Consider the following 19,033-nt stretch of genomic DNA (forward strand, 5'->3'; position numbering starts at 1 on the left):
TGAGAGAACACAGCAATAAGATATCAAACATTTGTCTGCACATCTTGAGGAATGGGGAAGGGAGGAAAAGTAGCAGAAACGTTATCAAGACAAGGGTAAGAATGATTGGGAATGTTCAAGTTCATATAAAAATTTAAAATCTGCAATCATTTATTAAGCAGAGTAGTGATAAGTGCATGAAGGGAAATACAGAGCAATAGGACAATAGCTTGTCTTTAGCACTAGCTACTCTTCACTTTTATGTCTTCATCTACCTCCCCTGGCTGTGAAGACCTGTCTTCCTAGAGAGTATTAGGCTGTTTCCTGTTCTCTCTTACTTTGTTTAGGTGCTTTTTTGGTCTCTCCGACTTCACGAAGACAGTTTCTTGCCCATCTGTCTTCTTCACTGTTTCATCCCTAGCACGTAGCACACTGCCTGACATATAGATATCCACATTATTTATTAAATGAATGAGGGACTATCAATTGTAAAGCCCTCCAAAAGAATGCTGTTCTATTTAAAATCATGCTATAAGAGGATAATTATTAGTCATATATTATTTTTTTATTTCTGCATATTATGGGGCTACAAATGTTTAGTTTACATTGCCCTTGCCCCCCCAGTCAGAGCTTCAAGTGTGTCCATCCCCCAGATGGTGCGCATCGCACTCATTATGTTTGTATATACCCATCCCCTCCTCGCCACTCCCATCTGCCCGACGCCAGATAAATGTTATTCCTATATGTGCATTTAGTTGTTGATCAGTGAAACCAATTTGCTGGTGAGTACACGTGGTGCTTATTTTTCCATTCTTGGGATACTTCACTTAGTAGAATAGGTTCCAGCTCTATCCAGGAAAATACCAGAGGTGCTATATCATTGTTGTTTCTTATAGCTGAATAGTACTCCATGGTATACATATACCACATTTTATTAATCCAAGAATCAAGTTACTAATTCATATTTATGATATAATCTCATTTTAAAGAGTTTGATCAAGAAAATTAATACATAAATAATCATGTTGGTTGTCTCTGGAATGTGGGAATAAGGATGACTAAATGTTTTTTCTGATAGTTTTATCTATATTTACATAATAATATATAAGCCTGAGTCTGAAATCCTGGGAATTTGCCCACTGCAAGCATAATAAGGCTCTAGCTCATGGAAGCCTGAAAATGACTTGCCGCAACCTCTTTCCCACCCCTTCTGTTTTCTGGGAAGTAATTTATCTTGGGCTAGTGCGAACCACCATCTTGAGTAGACACACCTTTTTTCCTAAGTTTTTTTGATCTCCGTGCAGTGAGAATAACCAAATAAATAAGAAAGTATCTTCCCTTCCAGTCACTTCCAGAGACTGAAAATATACTGACAGTATTGAGTCTTAGATGACAATCTATTCATCAGAAATTAAAAACTACTTTATAGAAGTTTATCTCTTTGCTCTCGCCCCTCATGCCAACTCTAAAAATTGCCATTATTTACCCTATTTTATGAGGAAGTTGAGGTTTAGAGAGATTGTGATTCACTCAACATCAGGTGGCTGTTTAAGCCACATGTAGTTTAGGTTTAATTCCAGGTTTCTCTGACTTATATGCAAACTGCTACTCAGCAGCAATGTATTAGAAGGAAACTAGATAAGTTAAAATCTATTTAATCTTCCCAGGGATAAAATAAAATTGGGAAGAAAAAGTGTTTCTCTGGACCAAAGTGAATTCTTTGCTTTTTCTAAGAACTCAAAATAGTTGACTAACTTGTGAACTCTCCCTTATGCTAAATTTTCAGGGTATTGTTTTTGCCTAAATTTCCTCTCCTCAAAGCTAATGATTCACTCCTAAGTTTATGTAGCTTTGTGTTAACCCAAAGGAAGGAAAGAATCACTCAAAGGGGTGTGGACTGTAGCTTAAGTCTACACGCTATGTATATTTGTCCAAATTCACATTCCCTTGTCTGGCCATAAATCCTATCTCTTTCTTTTTCTGAAAAACAGACCATATCCCTGGAGTCAGTTGCAATAAAATCACAGTTTATTACTGAGATAAGCTACATGCAACTAAGAAATAATCAATATCATAATTAACCTGAACCCTTAAAATACCTACCTAAATAGTGGGTGAACCTTCTGAAAATAAATTACTGCTTCCTTACTTTCCCTTCCAATCATGAGAGTCATTTCCCCCATCTTTGCTTACTCTGGCAGCTAGTCAAGATTAGCTTTCATTGCTATTCACTCTATTATATCTGCAACATGTTTAAATAGTCATACTTCTGTGCTCAGCTTTGTAATTAGATGAAAGTGATGAAAATAACTTTTACTTGAGTCCAATTTTCTCTGCATAAAAATAACTCTTTGAGTCTTTTGATGTAATAAATTATAGAAAACTTTAGGTAGGACTAGGTCTAAAATTGGAGTCTGATTAGGACCAGATGCTTCTAAGTGGTTTCAGAACAATCTTTGACTTTGTATTCTTTCATTGCAGACTGAGATGCTACACTATAATTAATCGCATTGGTTCTGCAAATTTGGAGACTTCTAGTGGATGACCGGTAGGACGCAGTTACCCTCTTACACACTAACTCATGTCCAATAATCACTTTGGGTGCCAAATGGCTAATTTATAAAGTGGAGGGTTGGGGGGTCAAATTCTAAAGCTTCTTTCAGGCCTTCTGTTTACTTATCTCAGTTTCCATATACAGATATATCACACAATAGGTAACAATGGAATTTGGAATGTGAGTCCTGAGTTTTCAAAAATCTCACATTTTCTAAAATTGTCAGGAGAGAAGACTCATTTCTTCATTAAGCTTACTAGAGGCATTACATGTTACTAGAATTAATGTCTGAATCCATGCTATGAAATGCTTTAACTTGATCCAACAATAATAACACTAGTAAATAGTTTACATTTAATAGCACTGTAATGTACAAATTAAATTCAAGATGGCAAACTGAAATCCCCGCAAGACTGGTCAGGTGACCTAAGTGGGTGAAACTGAGTAGGGCAATGGTAAATAAGACAAGGTGTGCATGAGAATTCATACACTGTAATATCTGATGTGATTCATCAATACACAAGATAGCTTTTTTAAAAAAAATTCTCATCCAAACCCAAAACTATGAAATCCGAATCATTATGAAACCTCTCAATGGCTGGAAGATAATCCATGAAAGTCCCTGGGAAGAGAGAAGTGACCCTAAAGAGTCAAGTTCCCTTTGTTCCCTACAACCCCCCTCTGTGTGCCAGGGACACCAGGGCTCCTGGGCCAGCCTTCATTAGGAGAGTGCAAAAGAACTGGAACATTTCCTTGCTGAAGCACAAAGGCCCTTTGCCTCTTTTGTTGGCTCAGAAGCTTCAATCAACTTCAGAGTTTCAAATGTTTAAATAGCCAAGTTCCAACTGGGCTAGGATTGAGTAGTGCCCAGGGTACTGAGTAGAAAAGTGAATGTCTCTGCCCACTCAGTAACCCCAAGCTGGTGAGATCTCCCTGTGAAGGTCAAAACATGATGTTTTATGATTTGAGCTGTCACACGAACAGCAGAGAACAGGGTGGTGAAATACCACTTTACCCTTCACTTTCAAACAACTATATATTACTTGGCAACCTTTGAAATAACATAAACAACTGTCTTTAAGGACTTACCAAAACCCATTCTCAAGCATCACACATTCAGAGCAGGCAGCTTCCTGTGAAAGTTAAGAAAGAGTCAGGCCATCCTAGCTGGTAGTTATACAGTCAGTGATGGACAGAAATATAAAAGCCAAGTTAAGTGAAAGGGAAAGAGAAATGAACCATTTGAAAGGGGCATAGCAACTCAGAGGAGAAGTCACAGGAGAAGGACTGGGGACAGCCAGCTCCATTGTTTGTGTCCCTCAGCTCTCAGCCAAGTCAGGGAGAAGGTGGGAGATGATCAGCATACAGAAACCCCACTTATTGTCAGTTTTTGTTATACTCCATTATGGCTAAGAGACCAGACAAACTTTTATTCTCTCTGTGATACTAAAAGGAAGGCAATTATTTATAACAGTCCATTACAAAGAAGTGCCTTAGTGCCAGACAGAATTCACAAACAGCCCCTGGCATGCTCTCATTACCCAGTCCTCACTCTTATAAGTTAAGATATTAAATCATTATAATTTTGTTCATCAATTTCACAAATATCTATTATCTTTCCTATCTACTTGGGCAAGCCACTGCACAGGGCACTGGCCATATAAAGATAAATGAAATGTTAGCCTTATACTCAAGTAGACCATAGTCTAGTGGATGAGACAAAATATTATGCCAGTACTGGCAGTAAGGGAAAGTGGAAAGTGCTCAGCTTTCAGATTCAGACAGAATGGGATTTGAATCCTTACCCTGCTAGCCAAGCCTCAGTTTTCTCACTTGTAAAATGGAGATAACTTTATATATAACGTAGGGCACTTCTATGAACCAGGAATACCATTTGTTAAGTGAAGTAGATGTTCAATAAAGGGGCATTGTCTGTGCTGGATACCTTGTGTTTGTCCTAGATTCACACTCTACCTCTCTCAGTCATATTCGATGACCTGAGAGGAGACTGGCCTTTATGAATTACATATATGTGGCTCTGGTGGGATTCAGCCAATTGGAGTCATTGCTAGTGGACTAGAGGGTATGAGGAGTGTGAGGCTGGGTTATGAATTTCCCGGGCTCCTTGTGGAGCTGCTGTGGATCTTTCTACCAAAGGCCACAGCCTTCCTAAAGCTCAGGTACTGTTTCTGAATTGTGGCAACTGATTCTTCCCTTTCTTTCACCAGGTTCAGTTTGGTAACACTTTCTAATATTATGAGCACCAGGGTAATGAACTATCCATTGTTGGTTGCTCTAAAGACTGGCTATTCCTTGTCTTATTAAACTCTCCTCAAATTGCCCAGTTGAAGTGTCATCTGTTTCCTGCTGAGACCCTGACAGATACAGATATCATTATTAGTATACATAACAAGTGTTATGAGCATAGAGGAGGAACAAATAAAACCATCTTGGAGGATGTCAGGGAAGCATCTAGGAGGAGGTAGTATCTAAATGACCACTGGAAAATGGATAGATGTTAACAATGTGAAAAAAGCAGGAAGAGATCGTTCCAGGCAGAGGAACACAGTATGCAAAGGCTCACGGGCAAAGAGAACTTGTGGGGAAACTTCAAGTGCTTCAGCTTAGCTGGAACATAGAATAAGAGATGGGAGATGAGAGATGAAGCTGAAAAAGTAGATTAGCCCAAGGTCACAAGAGGTCAGACACAACTTTTTCCAATAGGCAATGAGATACTATTAAAGGATTTTTAACTCAGGTTATAATGTGACCACGTTGCATTTTAGAAAGCAATATGGAGGAGGGATTAGAAGACGTCAAGACTGAAGACAGAAATATCAAGTGAGCAATTCAGGTGAAAAAATAAGGTAGCGAAAAAATGGCAGTGTCAGGAGAAATGAAGACAGTGTGAATTTATCAACTATTAAGGAAACAAGCTATTTAAGATTTAGCAAGCAATTAATGTAAGGGTAAAGAAGAAAAAGAAGTCAAACATAACCCCTAACATCAAGTTTCATTCCTAGCATAGTTCTGACCTTCTCTTGTATAAAATGAATTGTTCATCTTCCAGGAAACTTTGGAAGACAGGAGAGTTTTGACTTGGGCAACTGGGTGACATGTGGAGTAATTGCTCTTCAGAAAGAAACAAATTAACTTTAAGCCAATGGTGTGCTAGAGCTGCCTCACACAGGCTCATGAGGGTCAACTGCACACATCTCTTCCCAATTCTGAGTTCAGTGACATCACATTAGTAACTTGAAATATGTCACTGCGGGAGTATTTACACCACAGACAACATCAAACACTACCCATCAGTGCTTTTCTTCCCCTTTCTCTTAAAGAGCAGGTTGTTAAGAATTTATCAGCCACCACAAGTTAAGGCCATTTTAAAAAGGAAAGAATACCTCTGATATCATGATAGCAGAATTGAGAGTAACTGCTCCCACCATGTTTTTGACTTGTGTAAAGAAGAAAAAACCCACACAGAGAACTGACAGGCAAACTGGACCTGGGCAATGAATTCCAGGACCTGAATGAAAGGTGAGTTAGAAGGTTCAGTTGGACGTTTATGAGAAGCCAGTGATGGATATGCACATTGGCACTGAGAGGAGAATTAGAAACATCTGCAGTAGAAGGTAACTGAGGTTACTAATCAGTAATGAGAAATCAGGGTAGTTCTGAATTCTGTTTCAGAGAATCATTTCCATCCTTCTTTCCTATATTAAACAGCTTTTTGCCATAAGTCTGTAATATGCAGGCCTGCACATGGGATTATAATGATGATTATATGCAGAACCTACACTCATGGAGAACTAGGCACAAAGAGAAGAGTGGTAAAAAGAGCATAGTATGTCTATTGCTTATTTTAGATGGTGTTGCTTCTGGACAGATATGGCTCTGGCTTCTCAGAGCAGAGCTCTTTAAAATAATGCTAGACGCTCAGTACCTATTCGTGGGAGAGTTGACCTCTAAAGTCCTTTCTAGCTCTGACACTTCAAGATTTTTTGTTCCTGAAACTAAGCAGAGGCAGGAAACCAGGTAAGAAGGCTGGACAGGCACCAGGAATAACGTGAATTAGAGGTCGCAATAGCAGACTGGAATTTGGAGGTAAAAGCCGGCAGAATGGACACCCCATTGTGACAGTAACTTGGGGACTATTTTCTGACTTAAATAAATGTTACTTCACTGTGGTTGAGCAGTTGAGTGGATCTTCACAATGCCTGCAGCACAGTGCCTAGACTCAAATAGCCAGAAGTACTCAAATTTTGGAGTACTTAAGAATCACACCAGGAACTTGTTCAAAATGCGTACTTCCTGGCCCAGAACTTCTGATTCCATAGGGCAGGAACCTGGAATATGTATGTTTAGCACTTCTAGGTGATTCTGCTTCAGAAACCTTGAGCTTGAGATTACATGTCCCAAACAGCTATTGACTATGGTGAGGAAGCTCAGTGGAGTCAGGCTTCCCAAGTTTTTCCTCCCCTGTAAGGTATCATGTGGCAGACCAGAGGTGATCAGTACTCTTCCCTCTGTCTCAATTTTTAAAAATGTATTAGTGCTGTGGCTTGCCACTCCCAACTCTCATCCCCGCGGCCTTTTATTGCTACCAGCATCTACAGAGAAATTATAAGAGGAAGGCGATCGCAATAAGACTTTCCAGCTTGATCTTTGTGTTGGCATACATCTGGATAAAAATTGGAAGAGATAAATCAATTAAAGAGACAGCTGTTTCCCAACATCTGGCTGTTTAACGCTGTGGATAACACATCTGTATTCAGGATTCTTTATTCCCCTGTTTGAGTTGGAAAGTTTAGTGTCACAGAAGTCATGTTTTTCTTACTTTAGATAGTTCACCCAAATGTTCTCCTGGTCAGGTTGACTTGTACTTAGAGCCATCCCAGGCAATGGAAGATTAGGTCCATTCTCATAGACTACAGACTTGGGCCATCCAGAACTCCAGGTACTACTGAGAAGGTCCTGCCCATGACCACCAAAACATGGCATGGGATTGGCCTTTCTCCTTCCATACTTCTCGGACTATATTTAATTTTTTTTAAATTTTGCTTTTCAGGGACTGCCCTAGACCTATTTTCAATTTCTTCTGAAAATAGATGCTAAAGGTGGGGGCCAGAATATTCTTTCAGAACCATCATATACACAACATAGTCAAGACAGACATTTAGGACCTCAGACTCCACCCATTAGTCCTATCACACTACAGTTTCTTATTAATTAAATTCATTTTGCTTCAATTTCATAATATAAAGCAGCTGCTATGGTAGATTCCTATGTGAATGAGTCTACATACACAAAAGAATACTTTATAAGCAGTGGATTCTGAAACTATGACTTGAACACTCCTTTTTGTCATACCTGTACCTCTGAAAGAGAAAATATTTAAAAGGAGTTTTACCTTTAATGAGAGATTGCCAACGCTGCTCTTGCCTGTGGCAGCCTCCACAGTAGTTGGGGCCTCTGATGACTAATGAGGATGACCACCCCATCTCTGGGCTTTGAAAGACACGTGGGTCCGGCTGAAGTCCAATTGCAAGAAAACGAGAATTAGCCAGAAAGAGTACCCCATTTAGGGACAAACCTTGGCATGTTATTTTATTCCTTTACTGAGAAATACATTGTATCCCACTTACAATTCATAGCGATCTATTGATCATATTGTGAAATTTCTGCCAAGTGGGATGGGTGCCCAACCACCTAGGACCACTCCAGAGGCCAGGGGAGACAAATCCTCAAGTTTTCATATTATCCTGTTCGCTGGGAGCATGCAGAGGCACAATGTGGAATTTGTGGAATGCTCCTCTTGTGAGTCTCTCTGATTTTCATGCACAGGTCAGGAAGTAAAACGACATGGATTATTACAATTTGGAAAGCAGCAGAGACAGGGGCAGCTCCACATCTTGTATCTACCGTAGTATCCAGTGAACAGCCATGTTTGAAGGAATGTCCTTATACGCCCTTAATGAGAGATGGGGCCTTACCCTCCACTGAGTCTTGAGAGGTTAGATGCTGAACAGCAAAAAATGAGAAGTATGCACCAACTAGGGACAGTAGAGCAAAAGGAGGGTGAGCAAAAGAATGGGGAATGGGACACATTGATGCTTCATTAGGCCTAATGCACAATTTTGTGTAAGGAGTGCTCTGAGTTTATTGGTTCATTCATCCTTTCAATCAATATTTATTAAGTGTATACTATGTATGAAGCACTATGCCAGGCATGGAGAATATAATGTAAGACTCCCTATGAAGCATTGTGGGTGTCATAATCTAGTGTGCTAATTGCTGTTGGTACTATAGGGGTCCATAGGATGGGCAGCTAATGGAGATTTGAGAGATCAGGAGGGCCTTTCAGGAGGAAATAACTTTGAACAAGGCACTTTTCGGGCTTCTGTTTCTTTATCTTTAAAATTAGAATAATAATACAACTTTATAAGTTTGGGGTGAAAATTAAATCAGATGATGTATGTAAAGTTATTAGCATAGTTTCTGGACATAATAAGCTCTGCAAAGATAGAGTTAATATTATTATTTTTGTTTTATTGTTACTCTTAAAACTGTTATTACTAGTATACTATTACTAGTGTTCTTATGGCCCTTATAAGTATTTGGAACTTAAAGGATAGGTGGATGAAAGCCGGGGGAAGGATGGAAACCATGTCAGACAGAGGAACAGCATGTATGAGGGGCTACAGGCAAGAGACATAACAACTTGGGGTAACTGGACATGTAGCGTACATGAAGTATGAAAGATGAATGTCAAGAGATGAGACGGAGACATAAACTGGATTCTGATCATGAGAAATTTTTATAAGCTAAGTCTAAAGAGTATAGATTCTGTCCCAAAAGCCACTAAAGGATATTGCTGAGTGCAGTAACATGATCGCACACAAACATACCCAACACACAGACTTATACACTCACACCACACTCAGATCCATAATTTATGCATGATCATGTCATAATACAGCTAGCTCTTATAGAAGCTATAATCCATGTTTTTTATTTTAATTTTGAGAAAATCGAGTCCAAAGAAATAACAGGACTTAACCAGGATAGTAGAAGCTGTTACTTTATATCTTTTGAATCCAAATATCTTGTTTTTTTCCACCATACAACACTGCTTTCCTTAACATTCTTCCCATTGTTAGCACTCTCCTGTTTGCTAACCTGGAAAAATCTCAGGTTGAGAGTTCCTCAACTAAGCTCTTTCCCCTTAAAAGTATGTACGAATCTGTAAAAAATTCTGGCACTGTTGAATTGTCTCTCAAAAACAGACTCAAATTTCACAAAGTGTTTTGCAATGCATCCTTAGGAATCCAGCGGTTTTGTTTTTTAAATACTGGAGATGATTCTCCACAAGAATATTGATCTGAGGCAAAATTTCACTGCATGACCACCCTCGAACCCCTACCTCCATCCTTATGTAAATAACATTAAGTACAAAATGAACATAAAGACCAGAAGGAAAATTGTTCCAAAGAAGCATCCTAGAGTTTTCAGGAGAAAAATCCTATTGGGGAGCAGATTTGCCTTAGTGTTGATTCTGAGTAGCTTTAGGACTTGATGGTGTATAATTTTTTTTTTGCTAGCCCACAGAGACAAATTCCTTGCTACTCCTAGATGTCTTCCTCGAGCACTGACCATCAGACTGTAAATTTGATGCATCCCGCTCCCACCAACCTGCCCTTCCCTCACAAATGAACTGCTCAAGATTATCCTGATTTTCCACAGGCCAAGAACAATTTGAATGTACCACCAAAATGTATCTGTACTAGATACCTTCCTATAGAAATGTCTCTCTTGAACCACAATTTAATGTTATGTTTTTCAAAATTGTGGGTTTGTATGAGAAATGGCCATAAAAATTCATTCTCTGCAGAGTCCACTTGCTCAAGGCTTCTTGGGTGTGACTCTGGGTAAAAAAATAAATTAAAAAAATTTAAAAAAAAAAGAAAATTCATCCTCTGCAAACCACTATTGAAGATATTGCTCATTATTTGGCTTCATGACATTTATTCTGATGATTAATTTATCTCAAACTCAACATCATGAAGAAAGTTTACCTGAAGATGTGACATTTTTTCCTTTATTAGAATGAGTGTTATAACTAACTTTGTTAATTTTCCCTCCTTTTTTTTCCTTCTTAGTTTCGCTATCAGGAACTCAGAGTTAACTGTGTACTTAATTACTGTCACTTGCTCATCCTTGCTTTAATTATCTACTTCTTTATCTTATACCACTAACCTCCTAGATGACCTGAGTGGAAAAAGGATCATCTACAGAGTTGGTTGAGGCTGGAATCAGCCAAGATCCCAGAAGTGGCCATAATTTTTAGGGTGACCATCCAGACTGTTGCATGAAGGAAGTTTCTATTCTCTCAGTGAAGTCCTTGGAGACTTGAGACCTTCCTCTATGTGATGTTTGATCTCCTTTTTTAATTGATTTTAAACTCCATGTAGGGATATATATTCATTTTTATTGAAAGATATTAAAAAATACTTTTGGAAGAGGAAGATTATAAATTATAAATCAATGATCATGAATTATAAATATTTGGCATTAAGATTTCAGGAATTATAAGTTATTTCCCTGAGATATGTGTCAAACCCATCACCAAAACAAAGAGGTTATGAAGGAGCACCAACAAGCACTAAGCTGCTACAGCTCTTATCCCGTACACAAATCATTTGTACCCAGGATGGCACTCAGACCCAGTAACCTAGCACAAGCCTGGAGAGAGTTGAAAAATCGTGCATTTAAAATTTTTCCCTTCCACAAAGGGAAGCAGAAATCTGGGGCTTTAGCATTTCTGCAAATTAAATAAATACAGACAGTTGTTCAGTTTTTAGAACTGCTTCTGAGAGGAGTAGAGGTGGAATGAGAGCTATAGATGAAATATCCTTTAGCCCGAGCAACTTTCCTTAGGATGGTTTTGTTTGATGAGCAACCACTTCTTATTTCCAATCCTGCTATGAGACTGGATGTTTGTGTGAAATTGAAACGACAGGGAGGATAAGTTACTCTAACGTCTCCACATTTAGGTGACCCCTTGTCATGTTCTCTGCTGCTGTCTCAATTCCCTAACACTGAGCTGGAGTAGTCAGAGGTGATAGCAACTGAGAAATGAGAAAGCTAGAGTTTGAGAGGGAAAGGGAAAAATATTTCAGATGAGGGAGCTTGAAGAAAGAAGGGTCTGGTATGAAAATGTCTGGGAGAAATGTGAGGATGGGTGGGGAGGAGGGAGCATATAAAAATTGGGTATCTGGTGTGATAGGAAACAGAGAATTCATGAAAAATGAATTTTAAGTAGTGTAAAATAAGATTGCATATATATCAAAGGCTGTAAAAAATGCAGTAGTGTTTCTAGAAAAGTCCATAGGGATGCACGGTATTAATTAAAGGCTATAAAGTGCACAGCATGGAAAGAAACCAAGAAGCTGTTATAAAAATCCAGCAAGAGATGAGGTGAGGATATAAAGAGGTCTTGGACTAGGGTTATGGTGATAAAAACAGAGAGAAAATGCCATATTCAAGTGATGGAAAGAACCAGCATTTATTGAGCACCTATTGTGTGCCCAACCCTTTACATGCTTATGGCTCATGAAAACCTTGTCCCAAGTCCACAGATAAAGCAGAAGAGGCAACACATTCAGATATTTATTCAGCTACTATGGACAGCCAAGGTTTTAATTCAACACTTTCCAACTCCAAAAACTATGATCTTTCCATTTCGCCTTTAGCTTCCCTGAGAGTCAAGGGAAAAAAAGATGGGATTTGCTCTCAAAGCTGGAATCTTCTCCAAAAGAAAAAGATGGTTTCCAGAGACTTAGGCATTCTACCTGTAATATAAGGAAGAAAAATGGTGTGAAATGGAGAGAAAACAGTTATGAAAAATTAAAAGGAAAGGAGATTAATAGTAATTCTAACTTTTGTTGATACTTACTTAGTCCTAGGCACTGTTCTAAGCACTTTACCTGAATTATCCATTTAATACTATGAAATATCTTATCAGGTAAATGTGATCATTATGCTGATTCAGGTTAGGAAGCTGAGACTCATATGGAGAAGTGAAGGAACTTGCCTATGTCTTAGCCTGGGATCCCCCAAAAATCCCTGAGACAGGGCTTGCCTGCCAAGCAGTAGTTTATTTTGATAAGTTGCCCCCCCCCCAAGGGACAGGAATGGGGGACTGGGAAGAATCAAAGAGGGAAGCAGGGAAAGCCAGACAGAGGTGTGTAACTCACCTGGTCACACTGAGGCAAAGGACCTCAATCCTCCTGGAACTCTCTAAGGAGAATAACGCACAAAATTGTCCTCAAGGGACAGAAGAAGGCACTATTTACTAACTGGCTCCCCTCCCCATTGGTCAAATGTTGCTCCACAAGTGGGTAACTCCCCTGCATTTTCAGGTTTGCACATGCAGCAGAATGTTGCACAGGCTCTTCCAGGTGTGTTACGTGGTGAGGGCAGAGCAGAAGCCAGACATATGAGTGCAGCTGAGGCCAAGTACGATCAGCACAGTTATCACAGCAGTGGCAGGAGTAAAAATTCAGGCCAAGAGGGTGTGAGATGGAGCACAAGAGGTATCAGGAAACACACAAGATGCAGAGGCAAAACAAGGATTTGAATGCTAACAGCAGTGCTTCTCAAACTTCAGTGTGTATCACACTCGTCCAGAGGGCTTGTTGACACATAACTTACAGAGCTCCACTTCTAGCATTTCTGATTCTGTAAGTGAGAGGCGGGGCCAGAGAACTTGCAGTTTTCTCCATTCTCAAGTGGCACTGCTGACGCTGGTCCAGGGACCACATTTTGAGAACTGCTGTCTTACACAAACACTATGCTGTCTTGCCAAGGATCACCAAGATCATCAAAGAAAAGATTCATCACTATGGGGAAAAAGCTGTGCCCAATTCACTGACTTTCAAATTCTTAAGAAACTACGTATATGCCTCTCAAAAGGGAAAACTTCCCCTCTCCAGAAAATACAAGGTCTAGATCATAAACATTTGGGTAAGAAATAAGCTTGATTCAACAGACACTAGCCAATCAAAGAAATAACATGATGGACTGTCACACTTCAGTCAGGAGTCCTAAAGAAATAATTGTGAGACTTGGGAAGGCATGAAATTCCAAGAGATCTGGAGTATATGGAGTTTAACTTCAAAATGAGAGAGTGCGAGAGTAAAAATGGAGCAGCTGCTGTAGCTAAATCTTTACATCTGGAGTGCTCTGTAATAAGCTCTCAATTTTTTCTACATTTATTAAATACATATTAAATACAAGACTGAATAAATAAGATGTGGTTTCTACTTTCAAGGAGTTTACAGTCTAGTGAGGATGAGAAACAAGAAAATAATTAAAATAAAAAGACACCTGGTAAACTCATAGCAAAACGAACAGAACTCTGTAGGAGTAAAGGGGAAAAAAGTAGCAAAATTTTGCCTCACGAAGCTGAAAAAGATTTTCATAAGGAGGTGGTAATTAACTGGGTGTGAAGTAGGAATAGGGTTTGCCATGTAAAGAAGAGAGGAAAGAACGTTCTGGGCAGAGGACACCATGCAAGGAGTCCCGAAAGGCCTGAGATGTGTTGGCAACAATGCCGCGCTCAGCTTGATTAGAGAGTATCAAGGTGCCTACCCCAACCAGACTGTGAAGTTTTCTTGTGCCAGCTAAGAGGTTTGAACTTCATCTAACAAACAGCAGAGAGATAGTGGAGGTGTTAAAACAAAATTTGGCACAAGCAGGTATATTTTTTAAGATTAAATTTTTTTTAGAAAGATTTTTACATGAAGTGTGGAAAATGAAGTTGATTGGGGAAATGAAGTGTGGACGATTAAAAGCGGAAATGAAGATTCTGAAAGCAAGGAACCACAACAGTGACATCCTGTCCCTGCTGAAGAGGTCAGATTTGAGAAGCAAAGAAAGATCAGAATCAAGAGTACACATGGTTACAGGACATGGGAGAGAGGGAAGAGGAAGGAGTTCAGGAGTTAGTTATTAGCTTGCAGTTAGTTCTTCACAAATATGTGAGTACTTCACCTGGCTCCCAGGGCTTATTTACGATGCCTATGGTTTTTTGTTTGGTGCCTTTTGCTATTAAGCAACTAGATATAGATACCTCAAAGAGACTAAGGCAAGGCTTCCCATATTGTTATTTAAAATACTAGATAGGTGAAATAAATATTGCAAGGTCAAGTAAGTTCTCAAGCCTGTCTTAAATGTGCACTGGGATCCTCTAAGTACTCCCTGTTTCTTAACTTACCAGTTCTAAGATCCCTTTGTCACAAATGATGTCTTAGGACTTGTATTCCATTGAGCACACCCTGGAAAATGCTGATTTAGGAGGCCCGTGAGCTCATCTCTTCAGCAGTGAAGTAACTCTTAGCAGACAGAAAACTAGAAGATCTTTTCCTCCAAGGAGGCCTGTGGTAGAGTGGACAAGTCATGGCTTCAGAGGCATTCAGACCTGGGACAATACCCTGATTCTGCCTTAGTATGTCTATGATTTGGGGCAAGTTAGGTAAACTCTGGATCTCAGGATGCTGATCTGCAAGGAGCAAATAATGATGCCTTCCTTGCAGGGTTGTTGGGGAATTGGGAAAAATATATATAAAGTGTCTGATACTTAAGCAACAAATTATAGCTGCTAATTTTACATTGGAGAGGCTCAGAATTTTAGCTTTGCTAAAATTATACTATTACTGCTTCTCCTGTTCTAGTTTTTGACTAGTTTATGTTCTTATCCTCTTTTTTCTCTTGGTGGTTTAAATCTTTACCTCTTGGTTTGTATTTTTCACATTGTCCCTAAGTGTTTTCTGCCTATAACCATCTATCGGTCTTTGCTGTTAGTTGATTTGGCTTTTGTTTTCTGAACTGAATGATCAGTTCACTGAAAGAAGGTCAAATGGTCTGTGGTAAAGAACTAGATTTGATGGTTTCTAGGGTCAAAAATCATGAAGTTAGGGGAGTTTGCTTTTCAAAAAAAGTCAAAGCAGAGTGAGAGATCTGGGGGGCTGAGCCATGAGCTATTTCTGTACAATTCCATGGCTCTGGATCCAATTTTTGTTTTGCTAAGAAGGATGACTCATAAGGCTAAATCACAAGCATGTCAGAAAAAATAACTATTATGACCTTTTCAGGTTGTGGTTGAAAATGATTAAACACTTGCAAGGATACTTCCCCTGGCTGGAGGGTAGATGTTGGTTTAACTGGAACACAAAATTTAACATAGCTGTGTTATGATCTCAGTTATAAGATTCTAAGCCAGTAATTTTTTTAAATGACACATCACATTTGCTCTAATATCAGTATCTAATATTAGCTTCTACTAAAATTTTCTCACAAGCCAAAGAAATTTAGAAACCTTAGTGCAATAAGATTATCACTGGTTAACAAGATTAACAAATTTCAGGCATGTGCTTTTTCATGTTTCTGCTCAAAATTTTCCGTGGCTCTCTGCTGTTTACTGAATTAACCACAAACTGCTTAATGTGCAATTTAAGGCTCTCCATGGGCGCTATGAAGCAAAGGGGAACTAAATTATATGTCTTAGGCCAATATTTCTCAAACTTTATTATAAATTCAGATGCCCTGGGACTCTTGATAAAATGTGATTCTGATTCAGTAGGGCTGAAATGGTATTGCTCAGAGCAAAGCTATGGCAAGATCTTAGCTGATGAGGAATTAAGGAAGCATTAAGTCCTAGGTAGGGTAGAAAATGAGCCAGTGAAGGGCTTCAGTGGAAAATAAGAGTAAGAGATGAAGTCTGGAGAGATGCACAGGAAATTTTCCCCCCAAATGCCAAACTCTTTTAGACAAATCCTAGAAGGGCTCAGGTATTTGACTTTCTTTTTATGGTTTACATTTCTCTCCATCCAGATACTTCATAACAAGTTTCCTAGGGGCTTGGAACAGATAATCTGAAACCACTTGGATCTTGTTTTTACCAACACTAGATCTGTGCTTTAAGATGGGGAATATGTGCCTTGACTCTTCTGTTTTCTTTGGGCAGTCTGGACCTTACTTTGGTTTGAGAACTTTAATCATGGTATTTTGGAGCCTGGCCATCAGTCACAAAGTCCAGTCCAAAGTCACCTGGGAGCTTTCATGCACACCAGACTTGTCACAAGATTCCAGAATCACTTACTATACAATGGATACCATTATAAGGGATCTATATACTTTATCTCATTTGAATCATGGTACATAAGCACTGAATAAGTGTCAGTTCAATTGAATCGAATGCCTTATAAAATAATTCCAAAGCCTTCTTCAGGATTTCGGTTTAAGGTGGTCCTTTGTATAAATGGCACATAGTGGTTGTGGTTTTTTTCTTTGTTGTTGGCTATTGGCTGTTTAGTCTATCTTCATAATTTTGAGATTATGAGATGAAAAAGTAATTACTCATGACTGTCTATAACTGGAGGTGATTCTGAGCATTAATGATGCATTTGAAGAGTTCTTATTTGGTGTTTGGAAAACATAGTTTGCGAAAAAGTTTGAGTTCTTGGCACAATTGTTCCTTCTGTGATTTTGCTCAGGTCCGTAATTAAGTCATTTTCATTAATTGAACTTGACTTGGAGCTATGATAATGCCATAGGAACTCCTAGTATGAATCTCACTTCGGCCTTTACCTGGCTAATACTCCATTTTGAAATTCAATCCATGGGTTATGTCTCCTGTCACTAACTTCTGTGAAAGTAAAACATTAACAAGTGTTAAATTGTTACTTGCTTACTTGCCTTTTTAAGAGAAGTCCAAAGGTTAATGAAATGGAAATGTTTTCTCAGCGAAGCTTGGTTGTAATATTAAACTTCCAGTTTGTTTCTGGGACAAGGTTAAGAAGGAAATCTTTCCCCACTGTGAGGAATTACAGTGGGGAAAGAAAATCACCTGCGAGAATCACCTTGGGAGATTTTTTTTTTTTTTTTTTTGAGACAGAGTCTCACTCTTTTGCCCGGGCTAGAGTGAGTGCTGTGGCGTCAGCCTAGCTCACAGCAACCTCAAACTCCTGGGCTCAAGCGATCCTACTGCCTCAGCCTCCCGAGTAGCTGGGACTATAGGCATGTGCCACCATGCCCGGCTAATTTATTTTTTTCTATATATTTTTAGTTGTCCAATTAATTTCTTTCTATTTTTGGTAGAGACGGGGTTTCGCTCTTGCTCAGGCTGGTTTCGAACTCCTGAGCTCAAACGATCCGCCCACCTTGACCTCCCTGAGAGCTAGGATTACAGGCGTGAGCCACCGCGCCCGGCCTACCTTGGGAGATTTTTGAAAGTATAGATCTTCAGCCCTCCAGTGTGGCTCTAGTGAAGAGTCTAGGGTGTGGCCTGAGCACCTGTGTTTTAAAAGCACTGTCACCAGCATCACTAACCACCAGCTCACCAAGTGATTCTTGGGTCCAGCCAGGTTTGGAACCACTGCCTTGAACAATGTAATGGTCCTAACTGATCACAAAATGGAAGAGAGCCATGTCTTTACTTGGTCAAAGAGTTTAGATATGCAGAAGTATACTCTGGGGAACACCTAAGTCAGAGTCACCTGTGACACTTATTTAAAAGGCCAATTCCAGGACCCTAACCTGGACTGACAGAATTAGAACTTCAGTGTCTCCTTCTATCAGGGTTCCCAAGGGATTTCCATGCATGCCGAAGTTTTAAAACTCCTCTCTATATAAATAAGCAATTAACCTCCTAGGGATAAATTCTTTTTCTTTTCTTTTCTTTCTTTCTTTCTTTTTTTTTTTTTTTGAGACAGAATCTTGCTCTGTTGCCCAGGTTTGAGTGCTGTGGCATCAGCCTAGCTCACAACAACCTCAAACTCCTGGGCTCAAGTGATCCTCCTGTCTCAGCCTCCCAAGTAGCTGGGACTATAGGTACATGTCACCATGCCCAGCTAATTTTTTCTATTTTTAGTAGAAACAGGGTCTCACTCTTGCTCAGGCTGTTCTCGAATTCCTGAGCTCAAGCAATCTTCCTGCCTCGACCTCCTAGAGTGTTAGGATTACAGGCATGAGCCAACATGCCCAACCCTCAGATTTAATTCTATCCCTGATCTCTATGGGAACCATCAGAATCATTCTAAGGAACTGTTCTCAAATTATTTGAATAATGAGTTCCCCTTGGTGAAATCTATGAATCCTTTCTCTAGAAAATTTCACACAGGCACATATGCATATTTTACATTTTATGTTTTAGGAGGTTTGCAGACTTGAGGCCAATTCATATATGCCATATTAAGAACTGGTGCTCTGGCAAAGGTAGGTTGACCAGAGGCAATCAAGTTCAGCAAATATTTTGTCTTGAAGAGTCTACTCCAGGACACAGCAGGTTTAAGGAAATACAGAGAAGTCTGGCTCAGAGAGCTAGGGCTGGAGTGAGAACAAGGAAGAGGAAGCACAGTTAGGGTCCTGGTCAACACTGAGTCCAGGCTGAATGAAAGCCTTCCTTTATAAGAGCCTTTCATCCAAGGATGTGCACAA

This window comes from Propithecus coquereli, unplaced genomic scaffold (genome assembly GCF_000956105.1).
Source record: "Propithecus coquereli isolate 6110/MARCELLA unplaced genomic scaffold, Pcoq_1.0 Scaffold115, whole genome shotgun sequence".
Lineage (NCBI taxonomy): Eukaryota > Metazoa > Chordata > Mammalia > Primates > Indriidae > Propithecus > Propithecus coquereli.